The sequence below is a fragment of the Lathyrus oleraceus genome, chromosome 5 (assembly GCF_024323335.1).
Source record: "Lathyrus oleraceus cultivar Zhongwan6 chromosome 5, CAAS_Psat_ZW6_1.0, whole genome shotgun sequence".
NCBI lineage: Eukaryota > Viridiplantae > Streptophyta > Magnoliopsida > Fabales > Fabaceae > Lathyrus > Lathyrus oleraceus.
In genome coordinates, this window is record NC_066583.1 from 73,429,801 (window position 1) to 73,435,064 (window position 5,264).

The following is a 5,264-nucleotide window of genomic DNA, read 5'->3' on the forward strand; positions in this document are numbered from 1 at the left end:
TCCATCGCAAGATGAACCGCATTCAAGTATTGCTCCACCCGCAATCGAAGCAAACAACTTTGAACTCAAACCTTCACTGTTGCAGGCAGTGCAACAGAACCAATTCTCTGGAAATCCTACCGAGGATCCTAATCTTCATTTATCCGTATTTGTCCAATACGCTGATACTGTTAAAGCTAATGGTGTCACTTCAGAGGCAATTCGACTTCGTCTTTTTCCTTTCTCACTAAGAGATAGCGCTAGAAGATGGCTTCAATCTCTTCCTTCCAACTCAGTCACCACATGGAACGAGTTGAAGAAAGTTTTTCTTGCTCGATATTTTCCGCCAAGCAAAACAGTTATGTTAAGAGCCCAAATAAATGGATTTAAACAGAAAGATAACGAGTCTCTTTTCGAAGCATGGGAAAGATACAAAGACATGATGAGACTTTGTCCACACCATGGTTTAGAAGACTGGTTAGTAATTCATACATTCTATAATGGTCTCCTGTACAACACGAGGTTAACAATAGATGCCGCCGCAGGTGGTGCACTAATGAACAAACCTGATGCTGACGCTTACCAACTTATCCAAAGCATGGCTCAAAACCACTATCAATGGGGAACCGAACGAACAATGGTGGAAAAACCTCAAACGAAAACTGGCATGTACGAGATAAGTAACCTTGATCATGTTAATGCAAAAGTGGATGCTCTGGTCCAGAAAATTGAAAGTTTAAATGTATCACCTCCAGCCACCGTAGTTGCTATAACTCATAATTGCGAAGTCTGTGGAATCCAAGGTCACACTCCTGCAGATTGTCAACTCCTAACAGGAATCCAAGCGGAGCAAGTAAACTATGCTCAAGGAAGCCCCTACTCGCACACCTATAACTCAAATTGGAAGAATCATCCCAATTTTTCATATAAGAGTAATAATGATCTATACGCACCTGGACAATCTCCAAATCAAGCCCCAGCTATACCTCCGGGATATCAGAAGCCGACCCCATCTACATCTAACAATAACGCCCCTAGGAAATCCAACTTGGAAATCATGATGGAAAACTTTATAGCTTCTCAACAGCAAACCAATAAAGATTTCTTAAACCAGAATGTACACACTGGTGAACAAATCAAACAACTAGCAAGTAAAGTAGATGCCCTGGCTACTCATAACAAAATGCTGGAAGCGCAAATATCACAAGTAGCTCAACAACAAGCGCCTACTGCTGCCCCAACTGGTACATTTCCTGGCCAACCCCAACCTAACCCAAGAAGCCACGCTCATGCAATTATACTGAGAAGTAGAACGGAAGTGGAAGGACCGTCTGACCCAAGGATAGAAAACCAAAACTCTAAAAAGTCAACTGAGGAAGAAAGTGAACCTAAGGAAAAGGAAGAGAGTAATAAGGAAACCGTAGAAAAGAAGGAACCTTATGTACCTCCACCACCTTATAAACCACCTATCCATTACCCTCAAAGGCTTATCAAAACCAAAGATGCGGGCCAATTAAAAAAATTTGTCGACCTACTAAAACAATTAAACGTCACAATTCCGTTTACAGAAGCTATTACGCAGATGCCCTCATATGCCAAGTTTTTAAAAGAAATTCTTTCTAATAAAAGGAAACTTGAAGATAGCGAAACCGTTACACTCACTGCTGAATGTAGCGCTATAATACAGAATATGCCTCCTAAACTTAAAGACCCAGGTAGTTTCTCTATACCCTGTCACATAGGAAAATTTGTCATTGACAAAGCCCTATGTGATTTAGGAGCCGGTATTAGTGTTATGCCTTTATCCATATGCAAGAGACTTGAAATGGGAGAATTAAGACCAACTAAAATGTCTGTGCAACTAGCAGATCGTTCCGTCAAATACCCTGTAGGAATTCTTGAAAACATTCCAGTGCGCATAGGTCAATTCTACATTCCAACTGATTTTATAATTATGGATATTAGAGAAGATGAAGTTACACCCATTATACTGGGAAGACCGTTCTTAGCAACTGCCGGTGCAATCATAGACGTAAAACGAGGACGACTCACTTTCGAAGTAGGAGAAGAGAAAATTGAGTTCATTCTTTCCCAATTTTTGAAAGCACCTGCAATAGAAGATACATGTTACTTCATGGATATCATCGATGAATGCATAAAAGAAACGGAGTTAGAAAAAGACAAATCATCTGACTATCTTGTAGAAGACAAACTTAACCAATGTTTAGCAATAACACCGGACCCTACGCAATGCCTTAAGAAACCAACCTTGGACCTGAAAACACTTCCCAAGAATCTGAGATATGAATTCCTAGACTTAGAGCTTGAACGACCAGTGATAGTTAATGCTGACCTAGGAAGACTCGAAACCGAAAAACTCCTGCATATCTTAAGAAAATATCCAACCGCACTAGGTTACAACATCACCGATCTTAAAGGAATAAGTCCTTCTATTTGTATGCACCGCATCATGCTAGAAGAAGACTGTAAAACTTCTAGGGAACACCAGAGAAGACTAAACCCGATCCTGAGTGAGGTAGTGAAGAAGGAAATAACCAAGTTATTAGGGGCAGGTATCATATATCCTATATCTGATAGCAAATGGGTTAGTCCCGTACACGTAGTACCAAAGAAAGGAGGTATAACAGTCATTGAAAATGAAAAAGGAGAAACTATAACCAAACGAATCGAATCGGGATGGAGAATGTGCATTGACTATAGGAAACTAAACAAAACAACCCGAAAAGATCATTCCCCTTTACCATTCATTGACCAGATGTTAGAACGATTAGCAAAACATTCACATTTCTGCTATCTAGACGGTTACTCAGGTTTCTTTCAAATACCAATTCATCCTGATGACCAAGAAAAGACAACGTTCATGTGCCCTTTTGGTACCTTCGCTTATAGACGAATGCCGTTTGGCTTGTGTAATGCTCCTGCAACTTTCCAAAGATGCATGATGGCAATATTCGCCGATTTTCTAGAAAACATCATGGAAGTATTTATGGATGACTTTTCCGTATGCGGACAAAGCTTTGAAGAATGTCTTGAAAACCTAGAGAAAGTTCTAGAGCGATGTGTAAAAGTAAACCTAGTACTTAATTGGGAAAAATGCCACTTTATGGTACAAGAAGGAATTGTTTTAGGACACATCATCTCGAACAGAGGAATTGAAGTAGACAAAGCCAAAATAGAGGTAATCGAAAATCTTCAACCCCCGAAAACTGTGAGAGAAGTACGAAGCTTCTTAGGACATGCCGGTTTTTACCGACGATTCATTAAAGACATCTCTAAAATAACTAAACCGTTGACCGGATTATTGATGAAAGATGTTGAATTCATATTCGACAATAAATGTTTAGAAGCATTTCAAATGCTTAAACAAGCACTGATCTCCGCACCCATAATGCAGACACCAGATTGGAATGAACCATTCGAAATAATGTGTGATGCCAGTGATTGCGCTGTAGGTGCTGTTTTAGGACAACGAAAGGATAAAAAGCTTCATGTTATATATTACGCAAGTAGAACTCTAGATGAAGCACAAATGAATTACGCCACAACCGAGAAAGAACTTCTAGCAGTAGTATTTGCGCTAGATAAATTTCGTTCTTACTTGGTCGGAGCCAAAATAATCATCTACACTGACCACGCTGCTATCAAATACCTCTTAACTAAAAAGGATGCTAAACCTAGACTCCTAAGGTGGATCCTGTTGCTACAAGAGTTCAATTTGGAAATCAAAGACAAGAAAGGAACTGAAAACGTAGTAGCAGATCACCTCTCTAGACTTGAGAACCTTGAACTGGAAAGAACACCAATTAACGATGATTTCTCGTACGATAAGCTTATAGCTACTTTAGAAGAAAATAACACTGATAAACAGGTAGAAACCACCTTAGCCATATCTGTTACACTGTGGTACGCTGACCTCGTCAATTATTTAGCTGCCGGAATAGTTCCACCTACCTTATCCTACCAACAGAAGAAACGATTCTTCTATGACATAAACATTATTACTGGGATGACCCCTTACTTTTTAAAAGAGGCCCCGATGGTATTTTCCGTCGGTGTATACCCGAAGAAGAGGTAGAAAATATAATCCAACACTGTCACTCCGCTCCTTATGGTGGACACGCAAGTACATCCAAGACCTGCTCTAAAATCCTACAAGCCGGTTTTTATTGGCCAAGTATATGGAAGGATGTACATGCAGCTATTAAGAAATGTGACAGATGTCAACGCACGGGAAACATATCTAGACGTGACGAGATGCCACAAAAGGGCGTTTTGGAAGTAGAGATTTTCGACGTGTGGGGAATAGACTTCATGGGACCTTTTCCATCCTCTTTCGGTAACAAATACATACTCGTGGCAGTTGACTACGTATCAAAATGGATTGAAGCTATAGCTTCTCCAACTAACGACACACGAGTAGTAACTAGACTCTTTAAGAATATAATATTTCCAAGGTTTGGTGTCCCAAGAATAGTTGTCAGTGATGGTGGATCGCATTTCATATCCAAAGTACTCGAAAAACTACTGCTTAAGTATGGCGTAAGACATAGAGTAGCGACACCTTACCACCCTCAAACCAGTGGGCAAGTGGAAGTATCTAACAGAGAAATCAAACAGATACTAGAGAAAACAGTCGCCACTTCAAGGAAAGACTGGTCATTGAAATTACCAGAAGCTTTATGGGCTTACCGAACTGCTTACAAAACTCCCATAGGGACAACCCCATTTAAGCTAATTTATGGAAAATCCTGTCACCTCCCGGTAGAATTAGAACATAAAGCCTATTGGGCTATTAAAAATCTAAATTTAAACTATAAAGCCGCCGGTGAAAAGAGAATCCTTGGTATAAGCGAATTAGAGGAACTCAGAAGAGACGCTTACGAAAATGCTAGAATCTACAAAGAAAGAACAAAACAATGGCATGACAAGCGCATATCAAGGAAAATCTTCAAACAAGGCGATACAGTCCTTTTATTTAACTCCAGACTAAAGTTATTTCCGGGAAAACTACGATCTAGATGGTCAGGTCCTTTTCAAATCACCAATGTCTTTCCCAGTGGAGCAGTAGAAATTAAAGGCAAATCTATGGAACCATTTACCGTAAACGGGCAACGTCTAAAACATTATCACTATGCAGCAAACAATGAAGATTCGCATGTCTTGCACTTAGACGAAATGCCTCCAGAAATTATAGATTATAATTGATTATTTTTATGTCGAGCTTGCGACATTAAACAAAGCGCTTAGTGGGAGACAACCCACAA

At 39.8% G+C, this 5,264-nt stretch overlaps 1 non-coding gene across 1 annotated transcript; it reads right to left on the bottom strand.

The window, feature by feature from the left end:
- Positions 1–340: 340 nt before the first annotated feature.
- LOC127088763 (small nucleolar RNA R71) lies at positions 341–447 on the bottom strand. The gene has a single exon (XR_007790581.1). It is a non-coding gene; the product is annotated as a small nucleolar RNA R71 (small nucleolar RNA).
- Positions 448–5,264: the final 4,817 nt, after the last annotated feature.